This window comes from Pezoporus occidentalis, unplaced genomic scaffold, assembly GCF_034315485.1.
Source record: "Pezoporus occidentalis ecotype Australia unplaced genomic scaffold, CSIRO_AGI_Poc_V1 ctg35, whole genome shotgun sequence".
NCBI classification, from domain to species: Eukaryota; Metazoa; Chordata; class Aves; order Psittaciformes; family Psittacidae; genus Pezoporus; species Pezoporus occidentalis.
In genome coordinates, this window is record NW_026915483.1 from 4,052,468 (window position 1) to 4,073,098 (window position 20,631).

General features: G+C 42.5%; 1 protein-coding gene across 1 annotated transcript in view; it reads right to left on the reverse strand.

Moving 5' to 3' along the window:
• Positions 1-14,047, reverse strand: part of TAFA4 (TAFA chemokine like family member 4) — a 76,230-nt gene extending 62,183 nt beyond the window's left edge. Inside the window, exon 1 of the mRNA XM_062630408.1 lies at positions 11,693-14,047. The gene's annotated coding sequence lies outside the window, so the exon portion shown is untranslated. The remainder of the gene's footprint in view (positions 1-11,692) is intronic.
• Between the last annotated feature and the right edge of the window lie 6,584 nt (positions 14,048-20,631).

Genomic DNA, 20,631 nt, shown 5'->3' on the forward strand with positions numbered 1-20,631 from the left:
TAAATAAATGTTTAGGTATTTCTCTGTTCAGCTTCATTCAGATTGCATTTGTGAGTATGGAGTGTCTTATAGCACCTACATATCAGAAAGACAGCATAACTGGCTTGGTAAACTGACACTACTGTGTGAAACAGAAGAAATAGCCAGTAGAGGGTGTGGATGATCGTTTTCAATTATTTCTGCACACCAGCCAAAACCAGATGGTTTCTTGAACTATGATTTTTTCCCTTTAACTTAACTACTCAATTACATCAGAATTCCTAATTCTCTGCTTGCAATTATCACCATCCAACTTATTACCTGAGAAAAACGGTATTGCGTAAATAATCTATTGCCTTTTTAACCTGAAGGGCTCAGCATCTGAAGAGTTTCTAATTTAATAGTAGAATATTCTCATGATGGTCAACCTCTTCCAGCAGAGACCCAGAAGTGTGGGGAGACATCAAGAGCAGGCTGGCTATCACGCCAAGATGTGCATGCTATTTGGCAGCATTCAGGCTACAAGCATGAGTATTGCACTGAAGAGATAGTAGACTGGGTTTTAGCATTGTCTCTATTGCTCAGTGCTTGGATCTATGCTAAGTCTCAGAATACAGCGCTCAACCTGGCTTATGTTACGCTGCAACAGCCTGGACATAGCTGCAAGTTATCTGGGATTCCTTGGAACCTTCTTCACCAGAGACTTCCAGCCCATCTGTCTTTCAAGATGCATATCCCAAAGCATGGAACCACAGCCATATCCTGCCTGTGTGTTGTACAATGTCGAGCAGAAATGTTTGAGAGTGGAAGCAAAAATGCAGAGGTTGCTCCCCTGGCACAGAGGACCAGACACAGTCTCTCTGCTGAGTGTGACTGGGTAACTTTCAGCTGAATTCACACAAGCAGCAGGATCTTTCAAAAAAGCATCTCTAAGAAAGATCTGCTGAGGACCATGTAATAAGAATAAAGACAGACCAGACTTGACAGGTTTGCAATTAATTTTCCTTGGCTCTTACTTACGTCCTTGATTCTGGCAGCCTTCCTCTTCTGAATGAGAAACAGGCTTCCTTCGTTACTCCTAACATAGCAAAATCCATAACGTGGCAGGTGTTTGCTACTCATTTCATTGACACAAATATTATGTTTAATCAAAAGCTGAAGCAAGACAAAATGAATGAAACAAGATAAACCAAAGTAAAGCATGAAGCACCAGTCTACGCCCAATGCTTAGCTGTTTGGCAGGGTGTTTCTGGGTAAAATCGCAAAGAGCAAAATTTGTCTGCCCACATATCACACTGTGTTGTCAAACCATCCCGTGTAAGCTCCCCAGAGACATCCTAACACACTTCTTGCTCATGTCCTGTCTACTAACCAATGCCTTATCCAGAGTCTATACAAAGTCTTTCTCCAGTCCCTTCCAGTTTTAAGTATGGTCTACATATAACATGCCCCTCTTTCTCATCACCCAGATGAATTACTTCAAACAGGACAGCAATGAGTCTAGCATTAGGAAAGGCAAAATCTGAGAATCTTTGTGAGCCAGCTGTTGTCTTACCCTAGAAAGCTAATGGAGATGTCTGGAAAAGACAGGGATAACTAACCTTCAAAGCAACCACTGGACAATGTATTCACAACCGAAAGGCAGTAACCCAAGGACCTGAAGCAGAAGTTCAGCTATGCTTGTCAAATGATGTATTTGTAGCTGCACTGAGATTTGAGATTCAAGCTTGAAAACCAGCATTACTTGGGAGTCACTTAGAATTTCAGCATGAGAATTGTGAAAGTCTTATTCAAGGCACACTGCTAAACACATAATTATTCCCACCAGGGAATCCAGCAGTGGAACTTGTGTGGGTGCTTACCCTATTACGTGAGACCAAAGAAAAAAGCGCCAGAAGAGTCTGTGACACAGAGCAGCCTTTTCAGCAAGCAGAAGGCTGTTTATCTCCTCCTTTAATAAGATCAACTACCATGTCTTAATAGAGCAGCTCCTCCTAACAGCTCCTCCTCTCTACTGTGTACCCTGATGAGATGTACACAATATCAAAAGCAACATTGGATGAAAGACGGAAACCCCAAGATGTCCTTTTTTCATTATGTATAATTTGTAAAGCTAGTCAAAAAATAGCAAGCAATTTAGCCTGGAATTTTGCCAGCTGTGGTATTTGTAGCACATGTGATCAAAGAGCCAGTCACTGGGAAAACAATCCTGCTTATAACCTGACTTCCACCACAGAAGACAAAGCCTGTAAACATTACTATTGATCAGAGTGGAACTATTTTCATCAGGCTGCATAGCATTCGACATTAAACATCTGCAAAGTCAAGGCCTACGTAAGCTGAGGTTGGGGCAGATAGTTCCAATGGTTTAACATTCCCAACACGTGAGCAATTTTCAGAAGAATAAGCAACTGAAGACACTGAAATCACACTGAAAATCAAAGAAAAGGATATCATAAATGGATTTTATGTAATAGTCCAGGATATTGACATATATAACAAATTAAAACAATTAATTCATCTTCCTACCTTCCACTGATAATTTTTTAATTAAGTTACTTATCTTTATCTACATATTTAAGAATGTAGATCTTTCATTATTCATCTCTTAAAGAAAATCAATGGTGTCTTGATTTGCTACAGCTCAAACAAGAGAGCAGTATTATTTAAGATAAGACAGCCTAATGGAAAAATAATTCATTAGCTTTATTAACAAGCCCTAAAAATATGCTATTGAGCACATTTTCATATTCCTAGAAGTCTGAATTATGAACCAAAAGCTTAATGGTGTTCAGTATGACTAAAATATGCATAATAGATTTTTTAAAAATGCTTATAAATAGAAGAGGGAGAAAACTATTAAAAGAATTCAATGAAATGTTTTAGAAAGTTCATCCCTAATACTGAATTCTATTATGAAAACCACTATCAAAAAGCTTCATAGTCTGTAATGAACTAAGAGACTGTGAGCTAATCTGTAGCACTGGTTAGGTGTGAGCGCCTAAACACCTATCAGCTATACAGCTTTGAAATATTTGCACATCAAAACAGACTCTGGTTTTGCACTTGGGATTCTAAAGCTTTGTAAAAGACGCAGTGAAAAGAGTGAACTTTGAATCTCAGTTTCTTGAGGAAGTAGAGTTTTTCTAGTCATCGTAAGTGTCCTTTTCTTCTCAGGGTGACCTTAACTTTCAGATTTGTAAAATGGTTTCCTTTTGTGTTCAATCCTACGGTGTAACAAGTTTTAAAAATGACTATTTATCTTCTGTAATATATTAGTCACATGTAGCAGGAGAAGCCTCTGTGGGAATTTTTGCTATCGAGTTTGCTCAAGCTTAAGTCAATGCTGATTTAGGAAATACAACTTACGCTTAGCAACAAACAATCATGAATATATTTATTGGAATAACATCTTTCCATTCTCCTCCAGCAGTGTTCGGTTTATCGGCTGCAATACTATATGTTGGTATATATTTACAGTGACCAAGGCAATTTGAAAGTAATGCTTTTATGTTGCCCATCTCATTACACTTTTACAAGCCTGAATCACAGGCACTGGGGAAACAAATAGATCTGATGGGTCTGAAAAAAAATAAATGAAATGCAAATTAGCCAGGCAGGTATATGTTATATTCATTCCTGGGAGGAGAATCAGTGCATCGCTCAAAAACTGCCTGTTGCAAAAGTCAGATTTAAGCAATTTTAAGTATTTTTAGATTTTGCCTTACTAATCATGACCTCAGCTGCTGGCACCATGTAATGATAATAATGAATAAACATGCTGTGCTTATGAAGAACTAGAACCTAACAAGTTGATCAATTGTTAATTCTATAAAGTGACTAAAACGTGTCTCTACTATCAATAAGTAAATCAGCATTTATTTGTGGTACTAATGCACCTTGTACATATCCTCCAGCTATCCTGCCCTTCTCTATAATAATGTAATTATCAGTTTGGTCATATTTAAGTACAACCTGAATGAGATTTGATATTGTTTTTGTCCTGAGGGTGAGAAAATAGAAGGAAAAATTGTTTGGATATTTAAAGAGACATGTTACATTTGTTTAGAGAATGCAGGTTTTCCATTTGCCCTCCAATTAGTTATACAAAATTATTCATTAGAAAACCAATTATTTCACAGTATTATTCTTAAATCTTACAGGCTATTATCAGGCAGCCATTCCAGAGAAGATGGTCTTTTTATTATTAAAGCCCCTTTGCTCTAAGCCTCTATAACACAGAATTTAAACAAAAGGCAACAACACTCATTAACTGTAACAGAAAATGGTACTTCTGTAATAAAAAACTAAAACAAAACCAAAACGTTTAAAACAAGATCAGTTCGGCTTTATTCAGTCTTTATTTTTCCTCTTAGATGAGAGGTATCAAGTTTTCAACAATAATACAGTTATGTATATTCCAAATATCTTAATTACAAATAGCTGCCAGTCTCCATTACATTTCCAAGCAAGATTTAACAGTAACAGATTCTGTCCAAGAAGAAGAATGTTGCAACACATGCAAAAAACAAGAGTTTTGCTGAAAATATCTGTTTTCCTTCTCATTCCTACTGCTGTCTGCAAAGGCACGGGGTGATTGCAGTTACCCGTCCATCCACTCAGCCGCACAGCTCCTCTCAGTCCAGAGTGCAACTAGAGAGTAAGCACAACCCGAAGCATGTCGTAGGTGAATGATGTACATTGACAGAGTAATTAGTTGTATTTAAAGTTGATGCACCTTTTTCAGAGTTATATACTGTAAATATTCTTAAAGGTTTAGGGCTTCTTTGTCTATTCTATTGTTAAACCAAAATATATGTCACAAAAATACATTAGAAACATCTACAGGAAGGAAATGTTCTGGAGGGAAATGCTATTAAGTATGTGGATAAGCTCAATACCAATTAATTTCTAACACTTAATGAACCAAATGAACCTATTCATTTCTCAGGTGAAAGGTTACACTAATTCTGCCAGAAATTGCCCTGCTTCACCTCAGATCCATCCCTCCATGTGAATTTGGTGTAGAAAAGGAGGGAGAACCCTTTTTACCCAGGACTCTCTTAAATTAGAAGAATCAATGCAGGCTTATAAAAATAACTTTTTCTAGCAAAATTTTCTTCTTTTGATGGTCCCTGAAAAGAAACAGCTGTCATTAAACAAAAGCAGAATGAATCATTTCAGCAACACCCCAAAAAGACGGGGATAATTTAGTACTAAAATTACTATTCTGCTTTTCTGTCCTTCAGCCCCAGTTGAGCCTATATACCCTATAACTGCTAAGCATTTCCACAGTTAAGCTGTTACTCCAGTAGTATTTTTCAGCTAGACAAGCCAATGTCAAATGCTCTCTGACATTCTTCCAAATAATGGATATTAGCTCAAAGGTTCAGAGACACTGAGTAAAGTAACAGAGGAATGTGCACATACGACAATCTCTCTCTATTCCACAAAATTGCTAATCCTTTTTTCAGACTCAATGGCCTATTTTATGTGCAAGTCCACTCACTGCTGTAGATGCGTGTTTGGGGAAAATTTTATAGCACTTGACTTCTAATTGTGGAACCTCACTGTCATTAAACTGACAGTGCTCAGCACAAATAGTCATGCAGTCAACACAAGCCCACCAGACAGTCAGGATGGGTCTTTTACAACTACCTGTATTCATGCTGGGCTAATTCCAGTGCAATTAGGAAAACACTCGTGGAATAAGGCCCAGCTGTGCAGATACAAAGAGGAAAAGCTTTAGCCTCATAACAATGCCAGCTGATCGACATTAACTTCTCCAGCTCACTGCATCCCAGTTTTCCTCTGGGAGGAAGGAGTGCTGTGGTCCCAGAGCTGCATTTCAGAGCAGACCAGCCACAACAGCCTTCTCTCTCCTCAGCTGTATATGTGTGGCTGACAAGAATTCCCTTCCCTGCGTGCTCAACAAGGCACAATCCAGGGAGCGGATCAGAGCGGTATGGGGGAAGGCTCATCCACTTCCCCTCAGGAGCTGATATATGTAGTGTGCAGGTAGCAGCTGAAATGAGTTGTGGGGCGTCACAGAGATTTCCATATACTCCATCGCATTCTCTAGGAACAGAACAAACAGATACCTTGAATACAGCCCTGGTGTTGCCACAGTCCCCAGCAACGGCCAGAAGAGAGAATAACTGCAAAGGGGAAGAGATGACCCCTCCTTTCTTCTTATTAATCCTATCTGCTGAGCATTTGCCAGGAAAGTGGGAGGAAACCAGCAAGGAGGGTGGACTGCCTGAATGCCCAGCAAAGGGACAAGCACCAGCAAATACAGCTTCTCTATTTCCTTTTCAGAATTATAGGGAATAAAGAGTCTCAAAGGCTAACTTAAGCAGGGCTTGTGTCCAAAATCATACTTCCATTAAAGACCTCAGCCACATCTGTCTAATAGCTTAAACAAAACAAGAAGTTTCATTTAGGAATCTAAGTTAAATGAATTTTTCTGGGAAATCATAATACAGATGCATTGTATTCATTTCTGAAACAAGGCATTTCTCTTCCTGTCTCCAACATTATTAGCATGTTACACTGGTTTAAATTAAAAAGGATTCATTTGTTTTATCACCCTGATATCGGCTCACTGCAATATAACATTTTTGAAACAGGAAAATATCACAGCTTAGCATCATAAATTCAATGCTGCAACAAGATAAATCCTCCCTATTAATGTAAACTGTTGTACTTCACAATATATCTACATCTGCAGCACACTTCTATTTGCTGATCAGGCTATCGTAAACACACATAATTCTCATTGAATTATGGAAGCAGCAAAGAAATCTGAGAATAACTATGTTCTCTAGACTAAAACAGCCACAGTCTGGTCCTTCAAACAGATTCAGTCGTGCAGGGATGTTCCTGCTTGTATATGACAACATAAAATACCATCATCCCCACAGCTGGAATCTAGATAACATAACAAAACACATCAAAGTATAGTCACTCCTTAATTACACATGCACAGAATGTATGCTGGAAGCTTTATTAACTTGCAATATATATAAATCCCAGAGATGCACATATGAAAGACTGGGCACCCTATCAATTAATAACTTCCAAATTTCTCTCTGAATACCTGAGGTGACACTGAAATGATTCAGAAAAGCAGTTCCTTGTTTAATTTTGTGGAAGGGAAAAAATCACTGACTATTCAACGCTTCCTACAACAGCTACATTTTCTCCTTTTCCCCTTTATACTGAGATTAACACTCTGAAACCTACACCAGATTGGAATTTGGCACACAGCTTAGGAAATGCAAACACACGAATTAATAACCTGAATTATGTAAATATGAACCAGAGATTTGCCATTTATTCTAAAAAGCTAGAAGAACTCATGTTAACTCATTTATCCATGCCCAGGCATTACTCACATGCTTCTGGTTTAGTGAGCAGCTTCTTGAAAAACAAGCCTATGAATGCTTTAATAGCTAAAGCATCAGAGCACTCTTATTTTAAAGGGTTAGTTGCTTACAGAACCAGCAAGTCCAGCCTGGTTCCAATTAGAGAGTGTCCTTCAGATCAGAAGGATGTAATGTATGATTGAGTCATGCTTTGCATTGGCTGATTAGAGGATAGAATGGGGCAAGAGCTCTGCATCAATGACTAGGGACTGAGTTCTTTAAACCAGACTTTTACTATCGTGTAACACCAAGGCTGGGATTGCTGCCCTTTAATATATTTATCCTTGCTTGTTATATCTCACAGCACTCGCAACAAAGCTGTTGTTATAGAAGGAGGGAGAAAACTTGTACTGACGTTGTGCAGAGGGAAACAGCCTCTGAGGCCTGACCCCACCAGAGTTTTATTCCACAGATGTTCCCTGTAAAGAGTAACTGAAATTGAAACACAGCTGAAGGGACAATAAAAACAACAGGTCACCTTTTGAGTCACCAAGATCCCAATACTGCTTTCCTTCATTTGAGCTTTACTCTGGCGTAGTGCTACCAAGTCTGAGAGAATCTGCTTTTCAGCTCACAGCCTTTCCAAAATAATTGCTGGAAAATATAAAATAAAGCAAAACTGGTGGAACCCACAGGCCTTTGTTCCTCCTTAGAAACATCTTTAGAATAGCAAAGAGGCTTCAGTGACAGAGGCCGATAGAAATCCCCAAGACTTGCAACGAGTCGGGATGCTTTGCCACTGCAAAGCAGCTTAGATCGCCCTGCCTAACCTCAGGTGAAAGTGCGCTGCGATCTTCTGATCTGCAGGGTTGGCACTGGCTTCAAAACAACCACTTGCATGGTGGTTATCAAATTCTTCAAAGGGAATAAAGGCTGCTAAAGGAATTCTACTACTAAACCTTGAGAGGGGGCACGAAGTCCCAGGGCCGTAAACTGTGAGACAAGGAAAATCTCATCCCCTGGATGAAAAGTATATATAGGAGAGCTCTTTATTCTGAATATGCTTCTGAAACCCAGGACAAAACTGTATCCTCAAGACCTTCCTCAGGAGACTGGAATGAGGCTTAGCCCTTCTTACTCCTTATCCATACTGATAGCGAGTTCAAAAGAGCAAAACATTTGTCTTAGACCATTATTAAAGATTGAAACTCCAAACAACACAATCTTTTGCACTCACAAATTCAAGTTTAGTTCTGTATTAAGAGCTTAATTTTTCATTGGCCAACAGGTCTTGGTGGCATTGCAAGAACACAGTAATTTCATGATTGCATAATCAACTTTATTTTACATGAAGCTGAGAATTAGCTGCTTTCCATCAATTTCAATTTTCCAGCCATTTCACTGCTTGCCTCTTAAGTGTAGATATTTTTTAACACTTGAGAGGCACTGACCAAATTCTGCCCTTTTCACTCAAAGCCAGGTCCTTAACTGGGCATCTTGCTTGAGGAAAGACAGCATGGGGTAGCTTTAGATTAATAAAAGATTGGCATGGGGAGATCAGGAGCTGCTCCACACAAGTATCATCAACCAGTTGCCCATTCAGATCTAATCCAGAGCAGTCACATCTGCATGGCAGTACCAGGTAATGCCTGCACGGTGAGGTGTATGACCAGAACTGGTTCATTTAATCCAGTTCTTCAGAATATTTAATATAAATCTCAGTGAAGTCAATGGGAATCTTTCTAAGCAGTTTAAATCATAGCCCAGAATTACCAGAGCAGGAGCAACCTTCTAGGCAGCTGTGGAAAGGGGCCATGGAATAATTGGCATGACTATATCTGCACCCTGACAGGACAGAAAGCTCTTCAGTACTGGACTAAAATCTATTACTGAGGCTCTTGTATCTTTTTGCCTGTGTTTTTCTTCAATAATTAGGAGCTTTTATCTATCAGAGTACATCAAACCTGTACCTTCCACAAGCACCGAAGTCACTCAGAAAAAGGATAGCAAACATCAATGTGAGACAGGACAGCAAAAAAAAAAAGCAAGCTGCTACAGCATCATCTAAACATAAGCTACTAAGTAATAGCATTTAAAAAAATCTATTTCACACAGATGAAAATCATTACAGTTCCCTAGAGACCCTCTCTCTCTCTCTGCAGTAACCTGTGTCATTTCCTAGCTAGTAAAAATGTGCCACAGGATATCAAAAGATGGTAAAGTTCTTCTAATTTTAATATTCCTCTAATCCAATAATGGCTTGTTTACTGCTTTCTAATTTAAAGGTAATTCATTAGATGTATTCTGTCACATCTTATTGGCATCGAAGGCGTAAGAATCATATGCACCTCTGAGGCACATCGTTGTACTGCTAATATTCTGTGGTTCCCTTGATGCAACTGGCTACATAAATGGCGCTGGTAAGGGAAGTGCATGCATGTACATATATAGAAATTACAGCAAAAACATTAAAAGACTTCAGAGATGAACTCTGGACCCCAGAATTTACACCCACTGAGAACTCCAGCAAAGACAAAGTGGTTAAACTAACATAAGTGGTTTGTGTGTGAATATTTGTGATAGTGACACAAAGGGTGGCACAGAGCCTGCAGGGAAGCCCCCAGCTGACCTATGGGAGGCTTGAATGAGTCTGCTGCAAAATGATGAAGGTAAAGGAAACATTAGAGAGGAGGGGCAGCCTGAACTCAGAACTGCACATTTTGGGAGTCAGACCGCGCTTGGCAACATCTGTTGTGATTCTGCAAAAGCTACCCAAGACAGCTGAATTTTTGAGCAACCCTACAGCAATGTAACAGGAACTGAGACCAAGGGCTTCAAACCTGCTCGACCTTGGCAGCACACAGGCACTGAGGTCCTGGGGTGAAAGCAAGAACAGACCAGGAGCCATTAGCACAGTGGGGGAATACGTGTTCCTGCCTCTCCAGCTACACAGCATCCACCTGGCTGCACGGTTCCCTTCTCACTCCCCTGATACAGATCCTGTGCCTACCGCCACGTGAGCAGCTCCTCTCCAAGCAATAAGGCAAAGGAGGCAATTTACTACAGGTAAATCCACTGTGTGCTCAAACACATTGTTCACGCAGCTTTCCTGCCACAAGGGCTGAGAACTCTTTGGCTGTTTATATTCTGCCAGCAGCCGGCTCAGTCACATCATCTTTCCCTACACTAGCATGTCCGTTTTCACTAATCTCTTCCTAAGAAGTGAAACCTTTGATCAACCGGACTCACCACACACGTGTGGTTATTTAATGAACCATGCCTACAGGGGCACAAGACTAAGGAACACAATGGAGCCATGCTAGGAAACCACACCAGTTTCCCAAACTTCTGTTATTCCTTAGGAATACGTCAGGATCAACACATCAGTTTGGAAGACAGTTTGGGTCAGTACGTGTCCAAACCCATCACTTCATTGGCTGTTGGTGATGTCATGCCCGTGCATTAATCCCCGGTGACTGCAGGTTTAACATCATGTATCTCACCACATCATTAACGACATTAACATACTGAACGACAATGAACGCCACTCTTGGAGGAAATTACTGGAGCAGAGAATAAAGCAACTTGTTGAAACAGGGGAAGTCGCATCTCTTTAAGTGATTATTTCCAGCTGTTTGTTTTTTTTGTCACAGTGAAGTTGCTGGGGGCAGAAAATCACACATGCCTCAGTGAAAGGAGTGGGTACTGTTAGAGCTCTGGTTTAAAGAAAGAAAATCAAGATCTCCCACTCAAAAAGGTATAAGTGCCAGTGGTGAGAAGCCAACTGCTCTGGGAAATTAAAGTATTTCAGGAGGTATAAAATTGGTGGCTGAAATTAAAAACACTTTTAAAAAGGAAAACAGAAATAGGAGTAAGAGTGACATCTACAAAACAAGCTTGTCCGTTTGCTAGTGACATCCCCGTCACCAGAATAACTACAGCAGCAAATGAATACACACACCCACTGGTACACAGCGATGTTTAACTACAACACGAACACCTGAAGTGCTGCGGACTGACACTCCCGGTCCCACCCCGCACCCAGCGCCTGCCCAGCCCGCGGGGCTCGCTAAAGACGTGATTAAAGGCGCAAAAGCCCCTCACGCTGCCCAGTGCGGGGTTGCTCGGCGGGGTCCCGGCGCCTCCCGCCTGGGGCCGCCTGCCAGCCCCAGTGGCCACTTCGGGGACAGACGAGTCCCTGCTATCCACCGCACTCCTCCATACAAGTTACACCGCAGATTAAGCCACCCTTCTCCCAGCGGAGCTCACCCCGTTCCCCATTGCGGTCACAGCTCCAGCCTGCCCGGGACGCTCAGGGCCGAGCACTAACACCGGGTACCGCTCACCTGACCGCCGCCTCGTCCGAGGAGCGGCTGCGCTGGAGAAACAAGGAGGCAGCAGCACGGGTGTTGGAAGGGGGGATCCTCCTCGGGCAAGCGGGCGCACACCCGGCTCTCAGGCTGCGCGGAGGATGCTCCGCAAGGACTCACTCCCGCACGCAGCGGCGCATCGCCCTAAGTGGCTCTGGCGCTCCCCTCCCGCTCCTCCTCCTCAGAGACAGGGGGAGGAAGCACAGTGTCGCGGCTTCTCTGTCTCTTCCCTTCCACGGGACTCCCTGCTCGCTCCCTTCACTGCCTCCCGCACACGAATCCGCGGAGCTAAGGCGGCTGGGGCTCAGGGCCCGCTCCTCCCTCCGCCCCGCGCAGCCAGGGTGCTGCAGGGAAGAGCGCCCTTCCCTCCGCAGCAGAGCTGCACGCCCTGCTCAGCAGGGGCTTCTGACTGCTTGGCAGAGCCCTCACCTTATTCCAACATCCGAGCGGCCGCTGCTCAGCAGAGGGAGGAGAAAGCAGACGTTGTTTCAGCTCGTAGCCGGGCCGGAGGTCGCAGCATCTTTTGGAGACGGGCGCAAGTTGAGACGGGTGCAGAGGGTCAGGACCACAACCCCATAGCCTCTTCCCACGTGTCCAATCACTCCTGCCGTACACTACAGTCCTACGGGCTCCCAGTGAACTACCACCTTCCAAAATTCAGTTGAAATGGCAAAGCAAAAGGTGGTGTTTCACTGCTGCGGAGCCAGGGTCACATCGACAGGCAGTAACCACTAGGAAACAGTCTGTTTCTTGCTCTGCCGCTGACTTTCTCTACTGCCTTTGTCACCTCACTTTACACCCTCAGTTTCTCCCATAACTCTGGTGCTTGCTTAAAAGATAGAGATACCTAAACACATCCTTCAGTGAGAGTCAGGCATTTAAATAACCACAGATTAGTCCCACTTTGTGAGGGGGCAAAGTCACCCTAAGTGACTGTAGAGCTCCGTGCAACGGCAGGCTGATCTTGGTTACATTCCCTAAACACTGATGTGATACAAATCATCATCCCCCTGGACAAACATTCCTTAAACAGGAAGAAGCACTGAAAATGAACCTTGCAGAACAGGGCAGGCTACTTCTGTCACAGGAAATCACTCATCAGCTGCTGATGTGGAGTTGCACATTGCCTTTCAAGTTGTCCATGTGCAACTTTTCTAGCGCACATGTGAAAAACGGTAGAAGTCTCAACAGCTTTCACACCACAGCTCCTTGTAAATTAGTAATACAGTAACAGACACTCACATCCGGGATAAATTCACTTAGCCTGAAAGGAAGGGTCTGAACCCCCAGCCTTAGCTCTCCCTCATCTCATGTTAGCAGAACTCAGCTGTGATTTTTTAATCAACAAGAGCTACAAATTAATCAAAACAGGGAACAAGCCCACACCGGCAGATCATGTTTCTTCATCTCATTCCTTACATGTGGAGCTGCCACCTTCTTGCCTATTGCTCCTGATATTTCACATGCCTCCAGACCCCTAGTGAGCCTAGAGAAGGGGATAGAGAAATGGCAGATAAGGGAAGGAGCTCCAAGCTTGCACAAAGGACTGTGAGATCTGGGGACAAGGGAGAGAATTGGATGTACTGGTGGGAAAGAGAAAGATTTAGAAGACAGGAGACACAAATCAGCAGGGAAAAGGTCTAGTGCTGCTGCCTGGGGAACCATTTGTTGGAAGCAGGGTAGCCGGGACATCAGATAGGGATTATGTGGGATCAATACCCCAAAGTACATGTGGATGGAGCAGTTCACCTGCAATGGGTGCTCTTAAAACCAGGCTGCTGAGCCATGGGAGACAGGAGGTCGCAGCTCTCCCTGACCCAGTGCTATCCTGTGCTCGCATTTCCTTCCCCAGCCACCTCTGTTTTGGTCTGCCTCTTAGACTCAGTTTTCCCATCCAGACAATGGAGACAGCCACATTTCTTGCACAGAGCTGCTGTCAAAATGAATTAAGTGATGTCCAAAGAGTACTTTGAAATGCAGATAATATGCTTGCTAGTTTTAATGCCTCCAAAGCGGTCTCCAGATATCGCTAAATCCTCAGGATATCCCTGATCAATTCCTGTTTCACAGATGAGGAAACTGAGCAGAGGGACGGTTGCTTTAGTTCATCTCTTTTATGTTGAGCTCTATGGGTCCCCCTCATCTTGCCCTGTCCTAGTCTCCCAGTCACTTGCCCACAGTGATGAGTCACATCCAAAGGCACAATTTACTGACACAGAACAAGCATCACACCTGCAGTGCCTTCCACACCCGATTACAGATCCCCTATAAAGCTATTTCCTCTGACAAGTTAATGCCTAGGCTTGAGCTGTGCTCCCTCCCATGACCTGGTGTTACACATGGGTTTCCAGGAGCCCCCAAAAGTGTGGGCACTCTGGGGCTAAACTATATCTCCCCCTGTATTTTCCTTACCTCTGCAGGTGTGCTGGGAAGGAGCAGGACGCAAGAGCTTCTAGTCCCCAGGCCTGTGATCAAATTATCTCTCCCTCTGTCACACATCCTAATCATCACAGCTGGCGGTCATGCCAACAATATTAACGCTGCTGAGTAGCTTTCAGTTTTGCAATTAGCAAGGTTTTCTGCTTCCCTCAAATAAAAAATAGGCTCATACAACTTAATGCTGCATAAACGACACATACATTTGAGGCTCATGTTACCATCTCATGGAGAGGAACAGACATTCTGAGTTCTGTGGATATTCTAAACCATTTGAAGATTACAATGGTTACAAAGCTCATTATTTCTAAACATATTTATCCTTCCTCTCTTTTTTGTTTGCAAAATCCAGCATTGTGCAGTTTAAATAAACAACTATTGTACTATTAAACATTGATTAAAGAAAAGAGTTCCATTTAAATTATTAAGTGGTAGGATAAAAAGCATCCTTTCTCTTTGTATGCTACTTTATTCAGAAGTCAAACTTCTGTAGTCTCACTGAATGCTAATGAGTAGCATAATAATGCACAAGGGCAAGAGGGGGCTGAGTAATTAAAAACTGAGGCCAGAAATCAAAGGGCTTGAAATATACTCACTAAAATAATTCAATTATACATTAGAAACCTGGGATAATCATGACACATCCCACAGTTTCATTCATCATTATGCCCCAATTTAATATCTATACTGGTTTGTCGTGCACAAGAAGCAGCACTTGGGACTTTCATGTGAGATGCCTTAGCTCAAGAGACGAAGGCAACAGGCACTCAGGTCCCATCCTCATCATGCTGCACCTTGAAAATGGCTTCACTTGGCTGAGTATCTTCTCAGTTACCTGATTTAGGGAGCTGTTTTTTGCCACAAGCTATTTCTGTGTTGGTTGTATATTCCTTTTCTCCACAGCTTTGCAATTAATTAATAGAAATCTCCCTGCCCATCATTTCATCTTCCCTATAAATCCATCTCCCACCTCTCTCCTTGACTTCACCTCTTCTTGTGGCTTCAGGCTTCCCTGGCTATCCACAAAAACCTCTGCCAAGCAGAGCAGTGGGTAGGTTCATTCAGCAAACCAGGTGTTTAGCTGGGATGGCATCATGAGCCTCAGAGGTTTTCACACAACACAAGCTGGGTCAAAATAGCCTGATGTAGCTTTGCAGTGTCAACACCCTTATGGGCCAAGGAGTCCCAGCACAGCTTCTAGGACAGCAAAGGAGGGGACTCTTTTGAGGAAGTTCCACTGCCATGTGATAAAACAAGGGAAAAGATCCAGTCTGATTTTCTTCAGTGATTTTGGAGATCAGCGGGGGATTGATGCGATTTTGCCCTGTGCAGTCTCGATGCAGTAAGCAATGATCAAGCTTAGTCCCATTTGCACTGACAACAGCTTCATGGAGGGAACTACAAGTGATGCATCGCCAGGAATCATGTTAAAAACTGACAAAGTGAACAGAAGTTTCCAGCTGACAAAGGATAACACTGTTGTTCAGAAAGGTTACAGATGCACAAGTTGTAACCTCAATTCTGGCGCATAATTAAGGCAATGGCAGGTGAAATCTGTTGGAAACAACCAGTTTCAGCAAAAAAATCAGGAATTTCAGCAAAACCAACCCTCAGCTGCATACCAGCATCCTGAGGAATCAGAGTCTGATTGTCTTGTTAGAAATCTTAAGGATTTAAACACAGAGACTACTAGTTCTCTCTAATGAGCGAAGAAGTCAGAATCCTGCTGAGCTTCACAAGACAAGAGGAGCCTGTAGGCCAGCACAGGTCGCAATATTAAATGGTCAAGAAGAGAAACAAGAATCTCAGGTCAAGTTTCCAAAACTAGGGCTTTTAATTAAAATGAAGGTTATGACTTTAGCAGGTGGGTGCCGTTTAGTACAGTCCCAGCTATTACTGAGATTTGCTGCATCTTCAATTTAGAACAAAACAAAATGCTGCATGAGAAAGAGTGAGGGAGCTTGCTTCAGCCAGCTTACGACAGCAGCTAATATGGATGTCTCAGCTTTTCCCCAGACCTATCAGCTACATCTTCCTCAATCAGAAATAAAGCTCCTTTTGAGGTGATTCTGCTCCCCAAAAGAAGATACACATTCACTTGTGAAGAAGGAGATCATTAAGACAAACGAACCAGCCCATGATGTGAGCTGGAGCAGTGTTCACCAAAAGGGGAGAGGGAAATGTACAAGTAATTTAAGGTAGACAGAATTTCAACATACAGAGAACAAAATACCTATGTTCCCCCCCCCCTTTTTCTAATGAGGAATTAATTTTTGAAGAGAAGACACTAACATACACATTGCTTGGCTTTGCAGAAGGTTGAGTGGAAGAAGGGTGCAGAGCCTGAGCTACACTGGAGCCCCACTGCTCGATATTTGTTTCCCAACTTTGGTGATGAAATACTCTATTAGATATCTTAGTGACATCCTTTCCCGAGAAACAGTCTGGGGCAGTAATTCTAACAGGACAAGTCAGCTGTAATGAATCTCTTTCCTTGGCACAGATGGGGCCTCACTTTACTCACATGCATAGCTTCTTCCACTTCCTAAGACTACATGAAGACAGGAGCAAGCAGCTCTGGCCTCTTATCTCACCTGCCTTAAACAATAGAGTGGCAATCAATAAATGAACATCATTTTTTTCTTTAAATATGCAATTACATGAAATAGATTATAGAAGTGACAAAACCCAGAACAACTGCACAAACACAGAGCTGGCCTCTGATTTCTATCAGCATGAGATCAAAGTAGTGTAGTTGCTCGTTTACAGCTCAAAGCTGCATTATTTTCCCTAACTCAGGCTGTATTGCTTGTCAAATGAACTCTGTAAAGCAGAAATATCAAGCCATCTTGATATTCCTTTCACAGTAAATAACGATTTACAAAGGAGGGGGGAAAAAATCTCCCTTTCCCTCCCTCTTTCAATTCATTAAGTTCAACTGCGATAACCAGTGAGGCATAGAGGAAAGGGTTAGGTATCTCTGCCTCTGAATATTTAATTCAGGACTTAATGTAATGCACAGCATCTTTATACCCCTGGGAGTTCAGCAGCCAATATGCCAATGAATATATCCTGACAATAGTGATTTTTTTCTGCACTTTGGAGGCATGAGTGACATTTGCTCACCACATATGTTACATCGGATGCTGAGGTCTACACTTGTGAGAAATTAATCAGAATCCATCTGTTTCCTTCTCATCCTGGACAATTTCATTACAATTTAACCAAAGATTATAGGATTCTCATGTCTGTGTCCCCACCCCCCAACCCAGTCTTGGTTTCCATACTGAACGATTAAAGCTGCTTAGTTTAAGCAAGGTCAGAAACAATCTTCCTTCCTGTAGCAAAAGGCATAATGCTCATGAGCAGGGTCCAAAATCTGCTCTAGATTACATGTAGGTAAATCCAGCATATCCCTACTGAACCAAAGGAGGTTTAGATTCATCACTGAGCAGGATCTGGACCTTGATCCTTCGATGCATGTTTCTGGTGGTTGATTTTGATTGGCATTGGGCTTGAGATGGCACAAATTCAGTTGCGGTGCAGGTCCTCTATTGCATTCCATTTACCTGTCCAGGTGTTGAGAAAAGGATTGGCTCAGCCTTTCTGCAGGACTAGGAGATAGTGTGCTACTGCTGGGAAAAGAAAGTGCTCTGTCTGAAAAAGCTCCCTGTACTTACACATGCAGCTTAGCAAATTCTTTGCTTATTTGTTATTTACTAGTACCACTTTAATTCAATGTAGTGGCAGTGAAGTATTTGACATAAAGATTGTTTGGACCCAGCTGATTTATATTACTAAATATTGCACAATGATGGATATATTTGCTGAAAAGTGGGGTTTCCTAAGAGATCTTTGGGTGAGGCACAAATAGTACAGTAAAACCCAAAAGTATAAATATCAGTGGGCATCTGGTACCCAATTGCTGGGTAACAGTTACAGCCGAGCCTGCTAACATGAGGTTTTCTGAATGACAGAGAAGCCAAAGCTATGAACCAAAAAGTGATGCTTCCATTGCAGAAACTGTTGACAGACACTGAGTGGGAGACCTGGTAGAGCCCAGTAACAAGGGAAATGAGCTCCTGTGATAAAGAGCCAAGTGGCAGCTGTAGCACTGGGGTCTACATGTCAGGGAGGCAAAACCTGGGATCCAAAGGGGTGGAAGCTGCTTCTGCACACAGGGACAGCAATAAGGGCTGTGCTGCCATCCCAGAGAGGGGGAAAGCAGGTCCTTTTTTAGGGGAGCAGCATCTCTTATACCTGTTGTCAACTCAAAGCCTTTTAGCCACTTACCACTGAGTGCTTTTGCTGCTCAGACCAAGTGAGGGAGGGTACTTGGAGACGTGAGGCATTCCACTAGTTTCAGCAGGGCCATTCACCCCTTCCAATTGTGGCTGGTCTCAGGGTGACTCAAAGCCCAGACCCCAATCCTGAAGGTGGCAGCATGAAGGTGCTTATCAAACTGAGCATGGAGCTGCTCAACAGGAGCGGCAGGACCCCAACAGGCTTAGGTTAACGTGAGTGCCCTAAACAAGGCAAACATCCTCCAGCACTGCAACTTCATGGGAACCAGCCCCAAACCTGAATGTTCTGGCAGTAGAAGGAGGCAATCAAGCAAAGCTGTGCAGGACCAGCCAGAAAGAACAGCTGTAAGCAATAGGTTGTGGCAATAGGATTTATCTGCAAGCAAAGAAATTCATCCAACAGTAGGGAGATGGAAGCTGAAGGCAGCATGAGATGGGAAACTGCATGAAGCTGCTGACCCCGCTCAGAGCCGTGCTGCCTTCCCCACTTCTCCCAGCTATTATTCCAGCTGACTTGCAGATACCTGGTTGTTATTTCTGAAATGAAGGTGCATTCAGATCAGGCTGTCACAGCCTGTCTTTTCAATCAGGAGTTACTTGATCAGATGCTTTTTTACTGTAACATAATCACATGATACCAGGGCTTTAAAGAGGACCTATATTCTAGCTCCAGTGCTGGATACTTCCTTGCCAGAAAGATAGTGACACACTGGGAGATGATAGCTATTAAAGAAAAGAAAGATCTTGCATAAATTAACTTCTGCTATTTATAGACATGGAGAGCAGCCTATCCATGGAACCATCTGCTAATCTGTGTCCCATGGTAATTAAAGTCAACATTTCACCATATCTTCTCCATTGAGGGCTGAGATTACGCACTGTACACTGACCTTACATCTGTGCTGTGGGGTGTCTGTTTCCAGCTGCCCATAGCACTTCCCATACCCAGTCTCTGAGTGTCTGCTGCAAGAGAGAAAAAACTCAAACTGTTTTGGTTACACTGAGGTCAAGGGGACAGTTTTATTTCATTGATGCTCAAGAACTTTTCTGTTTTAATAAAAAAAAAAAACAGACATTATGCATTAGATTAATGAATTTATGTATCAGATACAGAGTGGATTTCCTACAGTTAAATCTCTTCACTGTTCCTTGTTACAAACATCCTGCATACATCTTCAGAAACAATGTATGGGCTTGGACACTGTGTTTTTAAGCATGTAATGAAAGATGCTTTCCAAAATTACCAAAAGCCTGTGAGCAGACCTCTCACCATCTCATCTTCTTCAAGGAAAGCTGGAAGCCTAAAGAGTACAGCATCCAAACATTTTGCTTTAGAAAACATATAAGACAAAACCCAACTGTATTTAATGCATAGCTTGTCCATGTAACAGATACTAGAGAACTTTCTAAAGTAACTTAAAAGCTGAAGTTCCACTGCCTGGTTCTATACCTTTTTACGCACAACCCATTTTTATTACTCTCTGTAATTTTAATAATTTATACTAGCACTGTCATTTCAGCACTTGCATTCAGTACATTTAGCAACAGGAGTTACTATAACAGCGAGGAAGAAAATACAGGAGATTCGATGAGCAGGAAGATTTGCCAGAAAAGCAGCCTCGCAGCCTGGATGAAGGGCTCAGGTGAAAGATATTGCTTTACAGAAATACAACTCAGGGGTACAAGTTTCATCGACACTAATACATTTAGTTAATTGAAAGAAGAAATTCAAGGCTTTCTTAGCTAATGTGTTGATCGATCACACAAACACCATCTCAAGTAATGCTCCACCTCTGCCATAGCTGATACTACAAAAAAGAGAAGGAAAAGGAAATGTTAAGCAGTGACACAACCAAATATTACCCATTCTGGCCTGAAACTCATTTCAGTCTCAAAGTGATTAGAAGTTATGTGAGCACAGAGCTCTCCACAATTAATGCCGCCTGAGCCACTTTGCATGGGCTCCTTCCCCTCCCAACCTCCCCAAAAATTCCCCTCTCTCTGGTGTCCACTTTCCAACATGGGATGCAAAATCTGTGAAGATGAAGGTGCTATGGATGAGCTTTACAACCATGGCTGTCTTCCCAAAGGTCTAAACACTGATCAAAGCCTAAAGGTTATTATGCAAAGTCCTAGAGAAGAAAAACCAGTGTAATACCTTCTCTTGGCCCCTAA